This window comes from Lissotriton helveticus, chromosome 6 (genome assembly GCF_964261635.1).
Source record: "Lissotriton helveticus chromosome 6, aLisHel1.1, whole genome shotgun sequence".
Classification (NCBI taxonomy): Eukaryota; Metazoa; Chordata; class Amphibia; order Caudata; family Salamandridae; genus Lissotriton; species Lissotriton helveticus.
This window is the reverse complement of record NC_136067.1, coordinates 1,355,162,010-1,355,171,385: the sequence shown is the minus strand read 5'-3', so window position 1 is coordinate 1,355,171,385 and position 9,376 is coordinate 1,355,162,010.

Here is a 9,376-nt window from a genome sequence, read left to right as displayed (position 1 = left end):
GTATCCAGCAATAGCAACAGAAAAGCCTAAAAATAATCAGAAACTGCCCCAGCTGGTGCAATTGACCAGGTCGAGGAGACGGACTACTTAGCCAGGGGCATCTCAGACCATTCACTGCTGTATCTGAGGTTGGGGGGAAAACGGAGAAGTCAGGGCACGACATGGAGACTGAACGCTTTCACATTGAAGGATGAAACAGTTGCTAAAGAAATTGGGATAGACACTGAACTCTTCTTTAAAGAAAATGAAGGTTCCGTGCAATCGGCGGTCACTTTCTGGGAGGCTTTCAAGACGTGATACGTGACAGACCCCAAAATATTATAGCCCACAAAAAAGACGGGAACTCAGGAGACACTGGCGCTGGAAAGCAGGCTGATAGAACTTGAAAAATGGAGTGCCCTTCCCTTGAGTGAACATACCCTCCGTCAGACTGATATTACTAAAAGGGAATACCAGGCACTCGTTACTAAAGAGACTCAGGTGCATTAACTTGCAGTCCAACATAGACTGTATGAGACTGGAGACCGAGTGGATAAACTGTTAGCGTGGTTGGGAACAAAGGAACAAGAGTTAAGGTGGGTCTCGTCTATCAAGGAACAGGGCAGTATTCAAACCACACCTCAGGATATTGTGGAGGCAGTTGCTTGATACTACTCAAAGCTTTATGCAGCCCAGACGCAACCCAACGAGATACAACTAGCTTAATACCTTGAGGAGGTTGAGCTCCCCTATCTTGCCCCCGATGAGAGGGATAGGCTTGATGAGGATGCCACTCTGGCAGAGGTCACAGAGGCCATTGGTCGACTAAAAGCAGGGAAAACCCTGGATCCTAATAGCCTTCCGGGGGCAATTTTTTAAAGCGTTTAGTGTCCTGCTGGCTCCACACTTACTTAAGATGTTTATGGCCTCTAAAGAGGAAGGGGTATTTTACTGTATGTGACGAATCCGACAAAGATGCTCCCTCAAATCCTGCAAATCGTTGAAGACTATGGGCGCCAAGGGGGATATTGGATTAACTGGACCAAGTCTACCTTATATCCAGAGGGGGGGTGCTAGAAACTTGGAATTTTCCTAGCTGCTTGCACTGGTCCACAGAAGAATTTACCTACCTTGGTCTTTACATTACTATGGAAGTGAACACCAGCCTGGTTCGCAAAATTAGGTGGGTCTACTCAAACTTTCAAGAGAACGTTAGGAGATGGCGGAAGCTTCCCTTAACCATTATGGGAAGGGCTGCCAGGTTTAAAATGGTAACGCTCCTGCAGTTGCTTTATGTATTGCAAAATACCTACATTAAGATTCCGGATATGATATTTAAAGGCATTGATAGTGAACTATGCTTACTCCTTTGGGATGGGGCCCATCCACGCATTGCACTTCCAACACTGCAGCGGAACTCCTATAATGGGGGTTTGGCTCTACCAGACATTAGGTCGTATTATAGAGCAGTCCATCTTATTGCCCTTAATGAATGGATCCATGCATCTGGGGATCATCTGACATATAGGCTTGAAAGGCTGCAATTTAGAGACCATGCCCATCTTTACCATCTTTATGGAGGTAAGGGATGTAGTAGACTGATCCAGGTGACCCAGAGGACACTGGAGGCATGGAAGAGCGCAGAGCGACAAATGAAGTGGGACCAAAAATGCACCAGAGAAACCCCACTGTAGGAGGGGGCTAGACTAAAAGGGATTGGAAGGTTGAGTGGATTTAGCCACTGGGACCTAATAGGTATCTCTAAAATAGACGATGTCCTAGAACATGGTGTGTTGGCCGCTTTCTGCACTCTCCAAGCTAGATATCAACTGCATGACACTCAGACATATGCGTATCTCAGTTTGCAACATGCTTGGGTGACAGAGGGGTTAGATGGGGCGTCGTTACCGGAATACGCCCCATTAGAAGGTCGTCTCCTCCAGGAGGAAATCCCAACTAAAGCTATTTCACTTACCTACAAAACATTACTTAATAACATGCCAGAAAGACTAGGTCCACTTTGTGCAAAATGGGAGGTCATCGGGGTGTTGGAGGATATAGATTGGGAGGCCGCTCTCATGCATCCAGGTGAAGTGGCAATTAAATTAAGGTTACATCTCATCCAGTACAAAATATTACACCGCGCATATTTTGATAGAGCCAATCTGCATACAATAGGAAGAGCCGAGAACCCGGAGTGTTGGATGTTTATACACACCCTTTGGGAATGCACTGAGATAAAGGCCTATTGGGCATCGATTGTAGGGGAGCTCAATCACATATTGGACGTCCAAATAGAACTGGGGCCATGGATTCTCCTTTTGGGAATTCCGACAGAGGTAGACATCCCAAGGCGCAAACTTGTTCTAGCTAACCTGGGGTTGGTAGTAGCCAAACGGGATATAGCTAAATACTGGGGGGCTCAACAAATACCTACCATTAGTGAATGGAGGGCAAGTTTTGACTTGTACATGGCGGCGGAATGGGTGACATACAAGGCCCGGGCTGTTCCAAAAAGTTCTGGAAAATATGGGCCCCATGGATAAAATATTACAAGTCTGGAGGTGGAGGGAGACGAAGAGGGTGCGTTTGAAGGACCCAGGGAAGAGCCTTAACCAATGTTCTGTTTGTTCCAAATGTGTGTAACCATGAGAACTGTACGAATGCCTCTGATTTCTCTTTGCGCCTAATCCGCTCAAACTTATGTGTAGATTCAACCGAGATAGTTATATACTTACCCTACAAGGCCAATGTGGAATGCTATGCAATGCGTATTGTATATTCATGCTTTTCTTGTTTTGTTTTATTTGAAAAAAGCAATAAATAAATTTAAAAAAAAAATAATTAGAAACAGGGAAATGCTGATGAGGAATCTGCAAGAAAACCACTATATGTAGCCCCAATATCGGGTACATAAGGTGTTACAACCACAGGTGGCATAGTAGCTACAGCACCTGTTGACTCAAATATAATTCAGATTGAGAGACCACTTGCACTACTTTTGATTGCAACTGCACCTGTCGAAGCAACATCTACTTTAACAGCTCCATGTGATGCTGCTTCTATTGTAACAGTTACTGCAATGTGTCACAAATTGTATCAGGTCAGACCTTAGGGATTCTGTAGCAAATGCAACAATAAATACTGTTCAAAATCCTGCTGTTCCAGGTTCTGTAGGAGGAATACCTACATTAGGGTTTACCCCAATGTTGCAAAACTCACAGATTGTTGTCTGGACCACACTTCACAGTATTTGATACTTGAAGGAAGGGATGAGGATTGTTTTTATAACACTAATTGTACAGGGAGAGACGGGACGCTTTGATGATGGGATTTTTCCTCCATGGTTTGAGTAAACTCCTGAAAATAAAGAAAGAGGGTAACCAACCACTAGCTAGGAAAGGGTGAGATCTTTGGATGTACAAAAATTGAAGGTGGAATTGGAAGAATGCAGATGAGTGCTCAGAATGCAGATTAGCCTCACCTTCCTGAGTCCGAGGCTGTCTAGATAAGAAAAACTATATAGGGACCTGTAGCTGTCACCCAGCTCAGATGTGTATTGGAGACAGGCTGTCAGGCAAAAAGAAATTACAGAAATATGTACACTTTCTAAAAGTTTTATTTAATGTACTCCCTATACCATAAATGCGATTAAATATTTTTCAGACTGATACATTCTTTATGATATATTGGAGTAAATAAATCACAAGACTTGAATTTGCCACACATGATAGATTAACCGAATTGTGAGGAATATAAGAGGTGAATCTCTAGGAGTGTTCTTTTAAAGAAAAGCTTTAGGGCACAGTTCTATGAAAAGGCTATAGTGATCATGTTATCCTTAGGAATGAGATTGCACATTGCTGAATTGCATTTAGAAATGTAGCAGTTTTAACAGATTAGAGAGCAAGTGGGCACAGAAACAAGGCAAGAAAATAAAATAAATCATCAGACACTATAAAGCAAATGGTAAACCACCACCAGTACCCCCAGATGAAGATGAGGTTTTAACTTTCCCATAAGGGAGATACCAGGTGGAGGTTATTCTCATGTACAGTGGAGTAGAGGTGATCTGCGACATCGCCAAACAATTTTCCAAAATTGCGAGAAAATCCAGCCCATTGGTATACACAAGTTGTCAGATTTGTGAAGATTTTGTGGACAGACTTGAATACGTTCCTTGATATTGTGCTACTAAGTGATTTATGGACTGATTTAATGTAAAATAGCTGTGCAATGGCCATGTACAGAAACTCCAAGGGTTATGCATACTTGTGCACCCACACCTGTGGTGATGATTAAGTATGATAAGGTGATTGCCTGTTTGAAAGGAAAAATTCCAGCAAGAGATTTAGATTGGTTGAAGATCAACAGAACTACTCAAGAAGCAAAAGAATCATTGCAAGTTTATTATGGACGATTGTTGTAGGTGTTCAAACAGCACAGTAGACAGCAAATTCCAGAAAAGGGAGATATGGGAAGTTTTTTGTCACTGTTAGTTATTGGGCTGCAACTAGAATTCAGAATGCACATACATCAGAATGTGATTTGTTGGCAGATTAAACCCTTAAATAAGATCCCGAGATATGTAAGATATTGTAGTGATGAGCAAGAAATGAAGCAGAAGAGGCTTAAAGGATAATGTATGTGGGTAAGCTGGCTCAGAAGGGGTTTTAGAGTCAGTCGCATTTAGGGAATGCTGGTGAAATGCAGGGCGTTGGTTTCCAGAATGGAGGACAGATGGTCCAAGGTGCAGTGGGTGCTTTTTGGGTGGAGGTGGGGGAGTTCCTGGTGATCCAAATTCAGGGGTAGATATTGCAATGCTGAAGAAATCAACTCCATTTCACTATTGCAACAGGCTCGGGCATTGGAAGAGACAGTGGAGATAGAACCCTAATCAATTAAGTGGTGACGGGTAAATGCAAGGTCTAAACCAAATGTAAAATGTTGCAGTTCAGGCTCCCGTCCAGTGAATGCAGATGTCAACACAGTCACAAGCCCCTATGATGCAGGTCCCTCAAGCTCCAACGGCCCCCAGAATATGTGTAATGCCCACCTCAAAATAAACCAAGTATCAAGAACAAATTCAAATCTGTTCCAAAATCAAAACCCATTTCATTAGTTCCCTATGTTGGAGAACGAGAACTTTGATTCTAACAGTTCCTAATGACAGTTCCTGAGGGGGGAAGGTTGAGTACTTGGTGCAGTCTTGGAGGTCGATTAAAGTGGACCATTTGTAGAAGGAGATGTAATTGGCCACCAAGTGTCATTTCTCATTGGCACAGGTGCTACCCGTTTCCCAGTTAGAAAGGCATCGTTCTAAATCTACCACTCTCGGGAAACACAATCCAAGTTATAAGAGTCACAAATAAGCAAATTAAAAAAACAGTTTCAAGGAAAGTCCCAGTAAAAATAGTTTCATTTGAGGAATATCACCAATTTGTGGTGTGTGATTCAAGTCCTGAAATCTGTTAGGAAGGAATCTTTTGTGCAAGTTAAATTGCACCATTTACTACACACTGGTTGGTGTTGAATTTCAAACAAATGATAAAGATATTGAATTTTAAAAAGCCTGATAAGACACAGCTGAAGGATTGTATCCTATAAAAATGGTAGAGGATTTACTGTCCAATTCGAGAGATACTGTAAAATCAAGTATGGGGTTTTTCAGGAAAAGACATTGGACTAATGAATGGTGTAGAACTTGTCTGAATCACAATAAAGCAAAATGCTGTCTTTCCGAGAACACCACCATATAATCAATATGATACCTGAGACTAGAATAACTCCAGTGATTGAAAACACGCTAAAACAAGGAATTTTTAAAAGAAATTGTAGGAAGTTCTTGCAATTCGCTCATCATGGGTTTACAGAACCCCAACGGCAAGGATTGAATTGTACAGGATCTTCAAAAAATGAATAGTATTGTAGTTCCATGCTGTCCCATGTACCGAATGCCATTATCGAAAATGGGGTTACCCTATAGGGTCAAAGGGACCTGGGTATCATATGGTACAGAAAAACAATGGTCCCAGACTATTGTAGTTTCAAAAAACTCTTCTTCATAGTCACCAAGGCACAAGAGATCAAAGGTCCCCTTTCATTGCCTAGAGCAATTGAATCTCCTCTATATCTTTTCCTTGTTTCTCTCTTCTTCCACACTGAACACCAACGTTCTACATACCTCTTCCTTGCTGATGATAACCGTGAAAATATGATGTATTGTAATAATTTAATTACACTCAATTGAAAGAAAAAAATGTTGTGTGACTGAATAAACTTTTGTTTTCAGTCCCAGAATTGTTTGGTAGTGACCTTTATATATGTGCCTTTGATCTCTTGTGCCTTGATGACTATGAAGAAGAGTTTTTTTAAACTACAATAGTCTGGGACCATGTACCGAATGCAGCAATAATACAGATAGTCTGCCCTCACTGGCCCTTCTTCCTCTTTTTTCCCTGCTGCGCAGCCGAGATAAGTGTTCCCTCATTACTCCTTGTTTTTCTCATACTAATTGCCTTGTTGCATTCAGTTGTACTTAAATATTGTGCCAAACAAGCGCTATAATGTTGCCTTGTGCCCTGTTGTGTTGTTTACATTGATTCCGGCATTTCCAACTGTGTGCCTTAATTGGTATTTTAGTTATGTGTTGCTTCTCGGGTTGTGTCGCCCATTTCTACTGGTGTTTCCGTCAATTGTGTCTTTGTTGAGGCAGCGCAAGGGTTTTTCTTTTCACTGCCTGCTGTTAGCCTCTCGATTTTTTGGGACGAGTGCCTCGTCTCACTGAGGGAGCCGCGGGGGCGCTTTCGCCCCTACACGGCTCATCTGGTGCACCCGCACTCCTCCGGCCATCAGGGGGCACGTGAGGAGTTTCCAAACGGCGGCGCATTCAAACCCTGAACGGTTTGTGCATCGGGCCGTAGAAACGGGTTTACTGGCCTGAGGAGAACGCCGTATGGTGTACAGTTGCCGGGATCTGTCTGCAAGCATTTCTAAGACCGGATCGGCGGTGCATTTACCACGTCCTGCTAGGTAATTCAGGTGGAGTCTGTATCATCCCTTTACCTACGCCCTCTGAGGGTCCTGTATTTAGTGTTTTCACACTGGCACTTTGGTCCTGGGCCAGTGTTTTTGATTGAATATTTGATTTTTTCAGACACCAGACGCACGTGCCCAAGGGGTTGTTCCCCCCTCATTGCTTAAATTGCGAGTTTGCTCACCCCACACCCCGGCTGACATCCAGCCTCCCATAAAGCTGGTGCTTCCCCAGCCTGTTCTGAAACCCAGAACCTCCTACTTTCTAACAGCTCATCTATACTTTTGTCATCATTGAATTTGGTTACGACAATGACACTCAAGGAGGGGAGAACGTCCTGACCGACCTCCAATGGGACATTGAGTTCTATGACGCAGTGGATGCGTCCATTTATAGGGCGGTAGGGGAAGCTATGGCCCCCTTTGAAGACAGGTTAACGCAAAAAATAGATCAAGCGCTGGTGCGCCTGGCAGGCCAACCTGTGCCCCCTCCTCTGGCTATTCCTTCATCTGAGGTGCCGGACCCTTCTTCCCCGCCCGCCAAACGCCCTCAGGATGTGGGAATGGACGCCACGGCCTTCGACAGGCTTAACAAAGCTTTCCTGGCTACCCAACCGAGTCGCCCACAAGGGGGTCCCCTTTCTGTTCCTCACGGCGCAGGGGATACCGGCGAAGAACCGGGTCCCTCAAGACCTTCCGACCCCACTCTGTTGCCAGACGTCTCGGATATGTTTGATCCAGATTAGATTATTCATCCAAGATCTTCCGAATTAGCCCCAGCGGATAAGGTGGCAGAGTATGTAGCCATGCGCATTAGAAAGACTCTAGAGAAGGACGCACGCAACTGCCTTAGGCTGAATGCCCCCACCCGTCTTTTGACGGCAAAGTAACCCTCATCCGGGAGACTGACACCCGCATGGCGACGTTCCTCCAAATATTCATGCGTAACCCCAAGAAGGGGATTGAGAGATCCTGGCGGTCCTGCCAGAACAAACTTCTCGATTTCTTCGGCCCCTTAACAAAAATATTCGACATGGCAGAGGAAGCCAAGTCATCAGGCTCACTCATTTCTCCCGACTCTCTTTCTGGATGGGCTCAGAGAGCTATAGTATTCCTTGGCAATGCCAACTGTGCCATTTTGACTGAGCACCGTTGCTCTCTACTTATCAAGGTGGTCCCCAAGGGGGATTGTTTGGCGACCCCTTTGTGAAAGAATTGGGAACATTCGTCAACACATTCACTTCCCTGGACAAGGCACAGTCCACCATCAAAAAGTTTTTCCCTGGGTTTTCCGTGGTGCCGGTTGAGGCAGGGGTCGCTCGACCGGCCGTGGAGCCAACCACCAGCCTGGAGGGCAAGGCTCCAACAGAGGCCACTATCAAAACCAATCCTGCTTTGGCAACTTTTACCCCACCAGAGGCAAACGCGGCAAGGGACAAGGCTATTGAGGAGCTGCATGCTCTTCCAACGGTGAGTGTCCTCACTTTTTCCCATTTAAAAATAGGGGGGAAACTGGGGAATTTTTTCCAGGCTTGGACTTCTGTCACATGGGATCAGTGGTCCTGCAGACTGTCCAGGGCTTCCGCATAGAGTACCTGGGGGTCCCCTACCAGAGCACCAGACTACACCCTATCCAGTTTTCCCAACACAATGCGGCTTTGGTAGACGAAGAGGTTTCCTCCCTACTTTCCAAGGGAGCGATAGTGCCAGCGGTTCTCCACCCAAAGGGTTTTGTGAGCAACCTATTTCTAGTGGACAAACCCGATGGGGGCAAACGCTCAGTGATCAACTTAAGCGGATTCAACGAGTGGTTGGTTTACCGCCACTTCAAGATGGAAGGCATCCATCTTCTGAGAGATGTACTGCGTCTGGCTGACTGGATGGTTCACCTCAACTTAAAAGATGCTTACCTGGTGATTCCCATTTTTCCTCCCCACTGACGGTTCCTCCAGTTCTCTTGGCAAAGCCGCACGTTCGAGTTTGCCTCCCTCCCGTTCGGCCTGTCTTCGGCCCCTTGGTGTTTTACCAAGGTCTTCAAACCGGTGGTAGAGTGGCTGCGAGCTCTGGGCATTCGAATGATGTTTACCTCGACGATCTTCTTCCTACAGACGCTTGCCCTCATCAGCTTCTCCATCATGTTCAGACAGTGGATCTCCTCCAAGGTCTAGGGTTTGTCATCAACGGAGAGCAGTCAAGGCTCTCTCCTTCGCAGACTCTAACATTTCTGGGTTTTGTGATAGACTCAAAGTTCTCTACACTCAGCCTTCCACCTCGGAAAGTCACAAAGATCTGCCTCTATCCAGGTGATCTTCCTAGTCCCCCTACATTACCGCATGTTGCAACTCCTCAAAGCACTATACCT